The sequence below is a fragment of the Rhinoraja longicauda genome, chromosome 37 (genome assembly GCF_053455715.1).
Source record: "Rhinoraja longicauda isolate Sanriku21f chromosome 37, sRhiLon1.1, whole genome shotgun sequence".
Classification (NCBI taxonomy): Eukaryota; Metazoa; Chordata; class Chondrichthyes; order Rajiformes; family Arhynchobatidae; genus Rhinoraja; species Rhinoraja longicauda.
Window position 1 is genome coordinate 2,902,850 of NC_135989.1, and position 15,564 is coordinate 2,918,413.

The window sequence follows — 15,564 nt, forward strand, 5'->3', positions numbered from 1 at the left end:
ACACACGCACACACACGCACACACAACACACACACGCACACACACGCACACACACACACAACACACACACGCACACACACGCACACACACACACAACACACACACAATACACACACACACTCTCTCTCTCTCACACGCACACACACACACCCACACACACACCACATACAGACACGCGCACACACACGCACACACACACACACACGCACACGCACACACACAACACACACACACGCACACAACACGCACACACAGGCACACACACACGCACGCACACGCACACACAACACACGCACACACACACACACACGCACGCACACGCACACACACACACGCACACACACGCACACACACACATACGCACACGTACACACACACACACACACACACACACACCCACACACACGAGGGGTCTCAACTCCGAAGCTAATTTCCCTCTCCACCCGTTACTGAAACTACTGACACATATACAACGACAGGCTCAACAATTAATACATTTGCCCTATTTATTTTTAAATGACTGACAAGCTCAAATCAAATACGGTCACTAATCCATCTTTTTTTTATATGAGCCAACCTTTGACATAAAATTAATAAATACTGCATCAAATAATGACTCTAATGAATTTATTGTTGGTATTAACCGCATCTGCAGGGGTAGTGAAGTAGACAGAACACTTCACGATGTCAATACCCATTTTAATTTTAACTCAATAACATCAGATATGTGACAGGTGTGGAGCTCTTTAAATGGGTATCTGTTTTGATTTTTTTTTTGACAACTCTTCCCCCCCTCCCCCTGCCCTTCTCCCCTTCCCCTCCTCCTCCGGGCCAGGCTTGAGAGGGTTAAACATAGACACACTACCAACCTGTCTCTAAGTGCCTGTAACTTTAAGTGCCAGTATCAGCCCTCGCTGTTTCAACGCCGTCCCGTTTTGCAATTCAAACGTCCAAATTCTGCAGATCGAAACAAATCAATTTAGCCGCTGTCTGGTCGGGCAGATTTGAATGAAATACAGAACTTGCCAGATAAAAGTCACAGCAACTGCGTGCAGACAAACAGCAAACGCATCACAAGAGGGAACGTGTGTAAAGGGAAGGTTTAACCGAGAGAATGGTTGCAATTGGGAAACACGCCGCGGCACAGATCTAACAAATGATCACTTATCCCAGTCAAATAAAAAAAACACAGGAGCAGATTCCACATCCATAATTGATAAATATTCAATTATAAATGTCGGATTTCCAGTGGTCAACCGGCCCTTTGCAAGGCAGGGACTTTAACCCATTCACTGCCGCTTTTCCGATCGCTCGCCTCTCCCAACTTTGCAACCCCAGTTATTTCCCAAGCAACACCCGGAATAAACACCACACGTTAAAAATATTAACATTGGCGATTTCCAAATCCTGCTTATTAAATCACAGAAGCCTCGGCATTAAAAACGAGAGATTACTTGGTCTATTTAAAATATATATTTGCATTTAACTACACTAGGAATTTTAGTGCACCTAATTTTACTGTGCGTAATTTTACTGTGTGTTTTCTACACCTATTTGAGGAGAATTAATTTAGTGTCGAAAACCGCACTAGATTTACGTACAGTGAAATTAAGTACACCAATATTCTCAATAGATTTACTTAAACAAGTGTAAAAAACACTGCACCCATTTACGTCCGGTGAAATTAATCCTTAATAGAATTACTTAATGCATTGCACTCGTTTAATTCTACACTTTAAAAAAAAATGGGTTAGGGGAAGGTTGTTTTTTATTAAAGTCGAGACTGTTTGAGAGGAGAGGGGGGTGGGGAGAGGCAGAGGGGGTAAGAGTGAGTTTAGGAGCGGGGGTGGTAGGTGGTGAGAGAATTTGAAAACACAGATTGTGCACCCAAAATGTTGGCAGGTTTGTCCCGGCGCGCAGTGACCGCATTGCATAATACTAGTAAGCTGTTTGAGTTCCATTGGAAGCTTGACCCTGTAGGTGTACAAATAAAGAGAGACTTTGCAATCTAAATATTTTCTTCAGTATTCAGTCCACCGCGCTCCCACTAACAATAAACCTCTCGCCCAAATAAATAAATCTCAGATTATAAAATGTCATCTTCTTAAATGGACTGGGCACATCCTCAATTATATCTGACAGATTATTGACGATTTTTTTATTTTTTTTGTGTATTAACAATAATTAATTCAAATTAAAATTGAATTGTAATGGAATTGGAACCGTGACAATTTGTAGCCAAAGGCAGCTCTGGCCTTTCCAAAGAGAAAGCTCAAGATTATATTCAGTAAAACAAAAATATATATATTTCCATTTATTCAAATGTTAATCTGATTGAGCCATTCTTTCTCATCTTTTTCACACAGTGGTTTGCCAACTCTACGTCTGCGCCTTTGCAATGGGTTTAATACACTGCAATACAAAACAATTAAAGACCCAGATCAAATGTAATATATAAATACTATAATAACTGCCAAATATAGATCAATCTCACGAATTCGGGAACGCAACCGTGACAAACACGGCTGATTCTAAACCTGTATGATCTCATTGCGATTACTCGATTAATTCCTCACCGAGTTAGTTGCAGGTTCCATCCACGATTCGAACCAGCCCCAGTCCAAATGACACGTGTAACCCCCAACATCGAATGCTAACAGGAAAGAGTTTAAACCAAAATGGCAACGACGTGTTAAACTAACTCTGAAGTTTTAGCTTCTGAATTAAAACCAATTCAGATTGTCAGAGAGAGTCACGCTACTCTGCAACCAGTCAATTTTACATTAGGACTAAAAATATGATATCTGTTCCCCAGAAGGCTTTATTAAAACCCAATCTGCTCGATGCAGTGAATTGCTCTTTATATTGTACAGAAAAAAAAGAATTATGCTTTTTTCCAGAGTATAGATTTTCACCTTTCCTCCAGATTTCATTAACGTTTGGGAATAGTGTTTATGCTAACAGAATTTGTTTTGAAGAGAGATTTTTTTAAAAGTTCTCGCGTTATACTGAAAGTTTATAAACATTCTTAACCCTATAATTTAATATGAGTTTGCATCTAAATTGTTTTTTAAGAGGACCAGCATTTTAATTTTCAGCGTGTAATCGAATGTAGCGTTCTTGGGAGTCGCTATTTCATATAAAACATGTACTTTTTAAAATTCGTTATTGATCCGACCATGAAAATCCACCACAGAGCAAGCAGACAAGTCTCATTTAATGGCTTCACTTTCTCTTCTTTTCTCCCACTTTCAAACAACCTAAATTGTTTGATTCAGATCTTAAACTCACACCCCACACACACACACGCACACACACACACGCGCGCACGCACACACACACACACACACACACACACACACACACACACACACACACACACACACACACACACACACACACACACACACACACACACACACACACACAAACGCACACACAGTGTAACAGAAAATCAGTATATTATTGTGCGATTCCCAGCACGAAATGAAAATAAAGTAAGGCTTACCTTTCGTTGCCCCTGTTTCAGACCGGCTACTGATATTTAACAGGGAGAGGCCGAGATCAGACTAAATGAGTGTTGCAAGGATTAACAGAAAATGAACGAATTGAATTGACGATTTCTGCGCCAAGTCTGTCCAGTCTCCCTGAGAAATAATGTTAGAGATTATATCAAGCAAATACTTCTGCAGATAATCCCGAACATCGATTAATTTAATCAGAGTCAGGCTGATGTTGCGATTTCTTCCCCCCCTGGAGGAGATTTCGTTTTTGATCCTCGGTCCCTATAGATGTTTTATTCACCCGGCGTCACCTCGACCTCATGATTAATAATTCCAAGGCTACCTGCTTGAAGGACAACGTGGAACAATGCGAAAAGCTCGTTTGCAATAAATCATATTTTCCTGCTTGCCAAACCAGGTCCAGTTACTTAGCCAAGTGGATTGGAATTTTGTTTTTTAAAAGGGCTGTTTGTGTCTTTTATAACTACACAGGCCCAATTCTCAATACTTTTGAGCATTAATGAGACGGCACGGATTGGATCTAGGCGTTACTATCACATATATATATCGCATTCAAACGATTATTTATAAAATGAAAATTATCTATGCATGTGGATACTGAAAATATAACATCCAACGAGATTTTCCTTTAATTTGCACATATAATGAAATGTATCTCTGAATCCACCTAATGCTTGAGTGATTATGCGTCAATAAGCACACACAGATACAAGGTGACCCAACGTTTTAAAGTCAGGATTAAATCATAATTAAGTTATAGGTTAGATGTGAGAATAAATTCATTTCAACCTCTGCTTTTCGTGCGTTGCCACGAGCGAGGAAATAATTATTCGGCATTTGTTTTTAAAATAAATAACATCGAATTTCAAACTAATTTCAGATTGGTAATTTTGAAAAGTAATATTCAGTTAATTTTGCAAAGTAATATTCAGTTAATTTTGGAAAGTAATATTCAGTTGATTTTGGAAAGTAATATTCAGTTGATTTTGGAAAGTAATATTCAGTTAATTTTGGAAAGTAATATTCAGTTAATTTTGCAAAGTAATATTCAGTTAATTTTGAAATGTTCCGTCACCGGGTTTTGCTAATACTTGTTTTAAATAGATGTGGAAATTTCTATGCCTTGTATCTAATTCAGAGATTTGCCCCACGATTATGTTATGCTGTTTTTAATGTAAATCAGTAAATTAGGTAGTTAGTTTCAGTGGCAAACTCCATCCATTTACAGCAACTCGAAGTCAAGTATTTTCTAAAGGAGTTTAATCAGTCTTTAAAATAAATTATCTGTAAGTCAGTGAAGAATGCGGGTTTGACAATGTCGATTTATAGTGCGAATTTCTTTCACTGAGAGCAGTTCAACTTTGGTGAATTGATTTTTAGTGAATACTCTGCGAAGGTTACATTTATTACGCTATCTTTGGCTTTTGCCAAATGTGCTTTTCCTTCGTTATACTGTCGAAGGGATGTTTGTTGTAAGTCACACTGTCACATTTCTTTGCCGACCCTGTTTCTCGCTTATCTTCTCTCCCTCGCTCTCAAATGCTGTTGCCTCGAATTTTAATTTCTTGTTTTTCGGCAAGTAACGACTTAAATGCGTTAAATGTTGATCCTGATGAAACTAATATCGACCTAAAGAGACAGTTATAGATCAATTAACAACGATACATATGGAGAGATAGAATTAAATCTACAGGGACAAGTATGTACCCACAATTTTACCCACACACACACATCTCTAAACTTAAACATGATAGTCCGGGTCAAATATCAGAGCCTATATTCTAGAAGAAACAATATGTTTTGGTTGGGATTTTATTTATTTATTAATTGCATCCACAGCATTAAATTCTACACAACTCTCCCGTGTAGAGAAGTGAAAAGGAGAGGGGTTTTGACAGAAGTTTGTGCGCGTTATTTCTCAGTATCGATGACACTGATTCTCTTGTTTACCGCTGTAAACTAGTGAAGTTTAGGTCGGAAACTGATAGCAATGCGGTTGGGGTGGTGACAGTGTTCGGTTGGGGGCAATTTTTGTTTTGTGGTCTCTGCTGTGACCCAGGCAAACCGAGACTGGCAGAGCGGAGATAGAGTATGTGACAAATAATGTTTCACCGGCCTCAGTAACTTCAAACCCAAGGCGACATCGGAGGCAATGCCGTCGCCATTGGCGATTCCCCCAACTCCCCACATATTAATAATGTTGCATTTCCAGAGGTCTGTGAGATATTCATTGATGTCCGATCTCTTTAATCACATCTCTCGCCCACGAAGGCAGCTCCGCGCCGGGTATAGTTTGTGATTATTCCACACAAAACAAGGCACAAATTCAAAACCATTGTCCCTTCTCCAGACTCTGGCATTTCAAATCGGAGCAATTAATTTTCTTCATCAATTGGGAAAAAAAAAACAAGCTGTTTATTTCTCAAAAAATACCCAATTACAATTATTTCTATAGTACATATTGTCGGTTTTTTCCCCGACACCTGAATACAATTGAATCAGGTGACTAAACTCTAAATAATACCTTCACGGTTTGCCCACTTGCCCCTTTCAAGTTGCGTATTTGGAAAAGGATTAGTTCCATGTTACATATTATAGGGGTTTTTATTTTCGCACATCAATATAATTAGATCAGGTAACTAAACGCTTAATAGTACCTTCATTGGATCTACGCTGCCTCTTCCAGGCCGCTTAAAGAAAACAGTTTAGAATAATTTCCAAGTTAGATATTGTAGTATTTCCCCCCCCCCCCCCCCCCCCCCCTACACTTCAATACAATTAGACCAGCTAACTAAATCTTTAATAGCACTTTCACGGGGTTTTTTTTTTCACCAGCCCCTTTTGAAGCTCTTTATTTTTAAAAACATTTAGAATTATTTCCATATCAGACTTTATAGATTTTTTCATAACTCAACGCAGATCAGGTAACTAAATCCTTTATAGCACGTTCACGGTTTATTCTACGCTCCTTTCTAGTTGTTTATTTAGAAAAAGCACCCAATTAGAATTATTTCCATATTAGAAATTATGGGGGTTTTTTTACACCTCAATACAATTAGATCAGGTAACTAAATTCTTAATAGCATTTTCATGGTTTCTTCTCTGCTCTTTCCTAGTAGCTTATTTAGAGGGGGAAAAAATATCCAATTAGAATTATTTCCATATTAGATCGTAACATAGAAACATAGACAATAGGTGCAGGTCGAGGCCATTTGGCCCTTCGAGCCAGCACCGCCATTCATTGGGATCATGGCTGATCATCCCCAATCAGTAACCCATGCCTGCCTTCTCCCCATATCCCTTGATTCCACTAGCCCCTAGAGCTCTATCTAACTCTCTTTTAAATTCATCCAGTGAATTGGCCTCCACTGCCCTCTGTGGCAGAGAATTCCACAAATTCACAACTCTCTGGGTGAAAAAGTTTCTTCTCACTCAGTTTTAAACGGCCTCTCCTTTATTCTTACACTGTGGCCCCTGGTTAATTATAGCTTCCCCTCTCACCCCCCCCCCCTCCCCCACCCTCCCCCCCACATCTAAATTCAACTGGATCACGTAACTAAATCCTTAATAGTACTTCCACGTTTTTTTTCTCAGACCCTTTCAAGTAGTTTATTTTGAAAAAACAAACATTTAGTTAAAATTATTTCCATATTAGATATTGTAGATTTTTTTCACACCTCAATACAATTAGATCAGGAACTAAATACTTAATGGTACCTTCACGGTCTATTCTCTGCCCCTTTTAGGCTACTTATTAAAAAAAATAAACACACAGATAGAATTATTTCCATATTAGAAATTATGGGTTTTTTTCACACCTCAATGCAATTAGGTATTGACGTTCTCTTATTGAAACGTATAAAATTACAAAAGAACTGGACAAGCTAGATGCAGGAAAAATGTTCCCAATGTTGGGGGAGTCCAGAACCAGGGGCCACACAGTCTAAGAATAAAGGGAAGGCTATTTAAAAATGAGACGAGAAAGAACTTTTTCACCCAGAGAGTTGTGAATTTGTGGTATTCTCTGCCACAGAAGGCAGTGGAGGCCAATTCATTGGATGGGTTTAAAAGAGAGTTAGATAGAGCTCTAGGGGCTAGTGGAATCAAGGGATATGGGGAGAAGGCAGGCACGGGTTACTGATTGTGGATGATCAGCCATGATCACAATGAATGGCGGTGCTGGCTCGAAGGGCCAAATGGCCACCTCCTGTACCTATTTTCTATGTTTTTATGTTTCTAATTAGATCAGGAACTAAATCCTTAATAGTATCTTCATGGTTTATTCTCTGCCCCTTTCATGCTACTTATTAATTTTTTTAAAACACAGTTAAAATTATTTTCATATTAGATATCGCAGTTTTTCCCCCCACACCTGAATATATTTAGATCAGGTAACTAAATCATTATTAATACCTTCATTGTTTATTCTTTACTCATTAGTAACTTGGCAGAGAGAACCCAAAATTCACCTATACCGGGAATGTGAATCCAAATCAAAGTATTTGGAGTTATGTCTCCTTAATTGTAATTATTACCCAATGTAAACAATTAATATAATTTACTATCATTAATTTCACTAGTTTACCATCATTATATATATTAACTATATTATTTACTTTTCATATTCCAAAATGAATTTAGTTTCTCATTCCATTAACTATTTTCCTTCGGTTAATTTAAATATGATGTTAATTTAATATATTTGTTATCCCACTCAATATTTCCTTTTTTTTTGTCATTTCAATAACAGAGGATGTTAAAATATTTTTAAATGACAAGTCAACAGGAGGTTACGTTGGGTAAAGGGAGTCTTAACTGAAAACTTAACCCTTAAGTCATTTTCTGAAGGGTCTCGACACGAAACGTCACCCATTCCTTCTCTCCGGAGATGCTGCCTGTCCCGCTGAGTTACTCCAGCATTTTGTGTCTATCTTCGGTTTAAACCAGCATCTGCAGTTCTGTCCAACACTCTTAACTTTTCAACTTTTCAGAATATTCTGTTAATTCCCGGAATGGCGGGACTGTTATATGTTGAAAGACTGGAGCGACTAGGCTTGTATACACTGGAATTTAGAAGGATGAGAGGGGATCTTATCGAAACGTATAAGATTATTAAGGGGTTGGACACGTTAGAGGCAGGAAACATGTTCCCAATGTTGGGGGAGTCCAGAACAAGGGGCCACAGTTTAAGAATAAGGGGTAGGCCATTTAGAATGGAGATGAGGGGAAAAAAAATTCAGTCAGAGAGTTGTGAATCTGTGGAATTCTCTGCCTCAGAAGGCAGTGGAGGTCAATTCTCTGAATGCATTCAAGAGAGAGCTAGATAGAGCTCTTAAGGATAGCGGAGTCAGGGGGTATGGGGAGAAGGCAGGAACGAGGCACTGATTGAGAATGATCAGCCATGATCACATTGAATGGCGGTGCGTACAGGCTCGAATGGTTGAATGGCCTCCTCCTGCACCTATTGTCTATTGTCTATTAGTTGCATAAGCTGACCGGATCCTTTTGTGTATGGTGTTCGGGGTTTAAAAGAGATGACCGCTGTTCCACGAAGGACTCCGACCGGCCACTTGCATCTTGCAAGTCGCCTGGGTCAGAAAGGAATCGAATTCTCCTCTTAGGATTCACAGACACCCCAGAGGCAGATAGCAAGAGAGGATCTGACCGTACAGGGCAAGCGTGATAGAGAGTTGGGACGGTGACAGATATCAAGAAACAGGAGAAGGACACAAAATGCTGGAGTAACTCAGCGGGTCAGGCAGCATCTCTGGAGAGAAGGAATGGGTGTGTTCGAGTCGAGACCCTTCTTCAGACCGAGAGTCAGGGGCGAGGGAGACTTAGAGATCTGTGTTTTCACACCTTACTCTGCCATATCTCTGTGTCTCCCTCTCCCCTGACCGTCAGTCTGAAGAAGGGTCTCGACCCGAAATGTCACCCGTTCCTTCTCTCCAGAGATGCTGCCTGGCCCGCTGAGTTACTCCAGCATGTTGCTCCTATCTCCGGTGTAAACCAGCGCCTGCAGTTCTTTCCCACACAAGAAATGGGAGGAATTGTGTGAAGAGAAATCGAGCGAATGGAAAGGGTGGAGTGAGGGGGCGAGGAAATAAAGAAAGGGACATTGAGATTAAGATGGAGATAGTTACACGGATAGTTCCTGCTGCCTGAAAACAAACACGAAGTATTTTAATTTTAAACACGCGGCAATGAAATATTTTTTAAATCGCTTCTGTGACTTTCCTGAGCTGGATAATTCAATGCTCCTTTGCTGCTTATAAACTCACAACACATTCATAAATTATAGGAGCAGGAATAGCCATTCGGCCCATCAAGTCTACTCCACCATTCAACAATCATGGCTGATCTATCTCTCCCTCCTAACCCCATTCTCCCGCCTTCTCCCCATAACCCCTGACACCTGCACTAATCAAGAATCTATCTCTGCCTTAACAACATCTATTGACTTGCCCTCCATAGCCTTCTGTGGCAATGAGTTCCACAGATTCACCGCCCTCTGACTGAAAAAAAATCCTCCTCGTCTCCTTTCTGAAGGTAAATCCTTTTATTCTGAGGTTGTGGCCTCTGGTCCCTGGGCTTTATGGTTTATTCCTTGTCTGTAGTGTGCGACTTGGAGAGGCTAGATGCGGGAAGATTGTTCCCGATGTTGGGGAAGTCCAGAACCAGGGGTCACAGCTTAAGGATAAGGGGGAAGTCTTTTAGGACCGAGATGAGAACACATTTCTTCACACAGAGAGTGGTGAATCTGTGGAATTCTCTGCCACAGAAGGTAGTTGAGGCCAGTTCATTGGCTATATTTAAGAGGGAGTTAGATGTGGCCCTTGTGGCTAAAGGGATCAGGGGGTATGGAGAGAAGGCAGGTACAGGTTACTGAGTTGGATGATCAGCCATGATCATATTGAATGGCGGTGCAGGCTCGAAGGGCCGAATGGCCTACTCCTGCACCTATTTTCTATGTTTCTATGTTTCTATGTGACTCGGATTAAAATTCTCACAGCAAGCGGCTTTCCTAACCCGGGGATATCACGGACCACATTGGAGCGAAGATGTGTTTCTCTGTACAGTATCAGTGAAGTTTCCATATCACATCTGCGTTGTTCAGTGCTGGGCAATGTGGATAATTTTGCGGTTAAGATTTGTATTAATTGCCCCAACGCCGAAGACCTTCTGGTGTTGATACAAACTTCTCAAATATCCCTGTTGCTGCATCTTTTTACCTGCCTTGCTCTATCGGGATCTAATTGTTCAGACTGCAGTATCATGTCACATATTACTCATTACTAACAGTTCAATAAACCCGCCTCTGCTCGCTGCTACATTTAAAGACTTTTTGTTTTTAATGCAAGAAAGGAATCCTACACGGCCCAATGTTAACCCTTGCAACGCAGGGTTAACCCTTCCGTTGCCAGCGGCGATTCAAAGCAACTTTACAGCAACGCTTTGTCATGAGAATGCAGAGTTTCCTGGTCACGCCTAAACTGTGATTCTGGGCATTGAGAAATCCTCAGATATTGCAATCTTCAAATAAATAAAGGCATTGTTGTCCTTGTTGTGGTTGCGTTTGTTAAGTTCAATAACACAAGGTGTTAAAAAATCTTAAAAGCAAGGGCTACGACAGCCCACACTGTTCAGACTGACACAGAGTAAATAAAATAGATAGATATGAGTTATGGTGTGATACAGTGTGGAAACAGGCCCTTCAGCCCAACTCGCCCACACCGGCCAACAATGTCCCAGCTACACTAGTCACACCTGCCTGCGCTTGGTCCATATCCCTCCAAACCTGTCCTATCCATGTACCTGTCCATCTGTTTCTTAAACAATGGGATAGTCCCAGCCTCAACTACCTCCTCTGACAGCTTGTTCCATACACCCAACACCCTCTGTGTGAAAAAAAAGTTATATAAACTGTGATATAAACCGCAGGAGATGTAACACCTGTCCCTTTACCTCCCCCCCTCGACTCCATCCAAGGACCCCGACAGTCTTTTCAGGTGAGGCAGAGGTTCACCTGCGCCTCCTCCAACCTCATCTATTGTATCCGCTGTTCCAGGTGTCGACTTCTCTACATCGGTGAGACCAAACGCAGGCTCGGCGATCGTTTCGCTCAACACCTCCGCTCAGTCCGTCTTAACCTCCCTGATCTCCCGGTGGCTCAGCACTTCAACTCCCCCTCCCACTCCCAGTTTGACCTTTCTGTCCTGGGCCTCCTCCATTGTCAGAGTGAGGCCCAGCGCAAATTGGAGGAACAGCACCTCATATTTCGCTTGGGTAGCTTACACCCCAGCGGTATGAACATTGACTTCTCTAACTTCAAATAGCACTTGCTTTCTCTCTCTCTCCATCCCCTCCCCCTTCCCAATTCTCCCACTAGTCTTCCTGTCACCGACTACATTCTATCTCTGTCCCATGGAATTCTCTGCCTCAGAAGGCAGTGGAGGCCAATTCTCTGAATGCATTCAAGAGAGAGCTAGATAGAGCTCTTAAGGATAGCGGAGTCAGGGGGTATGGGGAGAAGGCAGGAACGGGGTACTGATTGAGAATGATCAGCCATGATCATATTGAATGGTGGTGCTGGCTCGAAGGGACGAATGGCCTCCTCCTGCACCTATTGTCTGTAGTCAATTGTCCCCTGACATCAGTCTGAAGAAGGGGCTCGACCAAAAATGTCACCCATTCCTTCTCTCCAGAGATGGTGTTTGTCCCGCTGGAGTTACTCCAGCATTTTGTGTCTACCTTAGTTATGAAAATATGAAAACTCATATTATGAATCACGAAAAAAAATAGCTCCCTACAGTCACTATATCCATGGACTATCCCAGAGTGGAACATCCTTCCCAACACTACCAGACGTGCACCAACCTTGTCACTCTTCAAGTCACAGCTCGACAACTTGGACATGGATCATCTGACCAAACTTGCCCAAGTCAAAATCTAAATAAGCCTTTTGCAACCGGTACCCAGGCGAGCGAAACCTGCCCGAGATAGCCCAGCTGTTGGCGGTTGTGCAGCAGAAAGCAGGAAAGTTACATTGGACGGCACGGTGGCGCAGCGGTAGAGTTGCTGCCTCACAGCGCCAGAGACATGGGTTCGATCCTGACTTCGGGTGTTGTCTGTACGGAGTTAGCACGTTCTCCCCGTGACCGCGTGGGTTTTGCCCGGGTGCTCCGGTTTCCTCCCACACTCCAAAAGACGTACAGGTTTGTAGGTTTATCAGTCTGAAGAAGGGTCTCGACCCGAAACATCACCCATTCCTTCTCTCCTGAGGTGCTGCCTGAACTGCTGAGTTAGTCCAGCATTTTGTGAAATAAATACCTTCGATTTGTACCAGCATCTGCAGTTATTTTCTTACATCATCTGTTGCTCCACTGCGATTTCTCCTCAAGGTATGTCCACTTTGAAGAAGTTCACCTCCTCTCTTCGACGAGAGTTTAGCAACAGACATCAGTCTGAAGAAGGGTCTCGACCCGAAACGTCACCCATTCCTTCTCTCCTGAGATGCTGCCTGTCCCGCTGAGTTACTCCAGCATTTTGTGAAATAAATACCCAGGTTTGTAGGTTAATTGGCTTTGGTAAAAAAAAAGCTTGTAATTTGTCACTAGTGTGTGTGGAATAGATCGAGTGTACGGGGATCGCTGGTTGGCATGGACTTGTGGACCAAAGGGCTTGATTCCACACTGTATCTCTAAACTAAACTAAACTAAAGGTGATTGATTGTCGGCATGGACTTGGTGGGCAGAAGGGTAGAAAAATCCAGAACTGGAGGACATGGTTTTAAGGTGAGAGGGGCAAGATTGAATAGAAATAGAGGTGGGAAATGTTTCATCTCAGAAGATCGTGGGTACATGGAACGAGCTGCCAGAGGAGGTAGAAACATAGAGACATAGAAATATAGAAAATTGGTGCAGGAGTAGGCCATTCGGCCCTTCGAGCCAGCACCGCCATTCAATATGATCATGGCTGATCATCCAAAATCAGTACCCCGTTCCTGCCTTCTCCCCATATCCCTTGATTCCCTTAGCCCTAAGAGCTAAATCTAACTCTCTCTTGAAAGCGTCCAGTAAATTGGCCTCCACTGCCTTCTGTGGCAGAGAATTCCACAGATTCACAATTCTCCGGGTGAAAAAGATTTTCCTCATCTCAGTCCTAAATGGCCTACCCTTTATTCTTAAACTGTGGACCCTGGTTCTGGTCTCCCCCAACATCGGGAACATTTTTGCTGCATCTAGCCTGCCCAATCCGTGAAGAATTTTATATGTTACACAGGGCCGTCTTAACGCATGGGCCTGATGGGCACTTGCCCAGGGCCCCACGAGCATAGGGGCCCCATGCTGATCTGTGTATGTTAAGTGACTTGCAATAAATAAATACTACTTTAAAAATGTAGGTTCAATAAGTGCTTTTTTCGCAACATTTTCGGTCCCTAAGTGCTTCTCACAGCGATCTGTAAGTGCTTTTCGCAACAATGTAGCACCCTAAGTCCATCGCTAAGTGCTTTTCGGTAAGTGCTTTTCGCCGGCACGACAGGGGGGGGGGGCTGGTAGGGAAAGGGGGGTGGGGGAGAGTAACAGTAGGGGCCCCAGTACACTGCTTTGCCCGGTGGCCCATAATGCTGTAAAAACGGCCCTGATGTTACTATAAGATCCCCTCTCATCTAAATTCCAGTGAATATAAGCCCAGTTGACCCATTATTTCATCATACACCAGTCCCGCCATCCCGGGAATTAACCTGGTGAACCTACCTCAATAGCAAGTATGTCCTTTCTCAAATTAGGAGACCAAAACTGCACACTGTACTCCAGGTGTGGTCTCACCAGGACTGTACAACTGCAGTAGGACCTCCTTGCTCCTATACTCAAATCCTCTTGCTATGAAGATAGTGGAAGCAGGTACTATAGCAGCATTTAAAAGATACTTGGACAGGTAGATGGACCAGGGAGATTACGGCCCAACGTGAGCATGTTGGACTAGCTTAGTTGGGGCTCCTTGGCTAGCATGGCTGAGTTGGACTGAAGGGCCTGTTTCTGTGCTGTACGACTCTGATTTTATGACTATTTGGGGAGAATGTTCTTGGGGACTTGCCCAGCGATGGGTGTAATATGGGTGGAACGTGGAAATTAGAAGGTGGCAATCACTTCAGTGGGATTGTGTTGTAGAAGCTCCAATCGAGAGTGGGAATTAGAGGAACAAATATGTTGGGATGCGTTCAGATGTGGTGGCTGTCTGGGCACCAGTCTCCCCACATTAAACAAAGTCACGCACAGGTGTCCGACCCTATGGAGAGGACAGTCACACTCGCTTCCAGTGACCGCCGAAGAGGAACGATTCCTCGCGTCATTATGCCACTTGGGTCAGCTATCTTCTCTCTCTGTCTCCATTATTTCGTTTAGTTTAGTTGAGTCAATAGACAATAGACAATAGACAATAGGTGCAGGAGGAGGCCATTCGGCCCTTCGAGCCAGCACCGCCATTCAATGTGATCATGGCTGATCATTCTCAATCAGTACCCCGTTCCTGCCTTCTCCCCATACCCCCTGACTCCGCTATCCTTAAGAGCTTTATCTAGCTCTCTCTTGAATGCATTCAGAGAATTGGCTTCCACTGCCTTCTGAGGCAGAGAATTCCACAGATTCACAACTCTCTGACTGAAAAAGTCTTTCCTCATCTCAGTTCTAAATGGCCTACCCCTTATTCTTAAACTGTGTGGCCTCCCCCAACATTGGGAACATGTTTCCTGCCTCTAACGTGCCCAACCCCTTAATAATCTTATACGTTTCGATAAGATCTCCTCTCATCCTTCTAAATTCCAGTGTATACAAGCCTAGTCGCTCCAGTCTTTCAACATATGACAGTCACTAACCCTCATAAAGCCAGAGTCCCTAATCCAACGAGCATGAAACATGGAACATGATGTGCCTGAGCTGTCCATGTCTCAAATTTAAGCTGCCAGTTGCCCCTCTGCTTGCAACAAACACCCTCGCCTGATGTGCCTTTGCAGGTTCCAGTCTAATGTGGACTTGCCTTG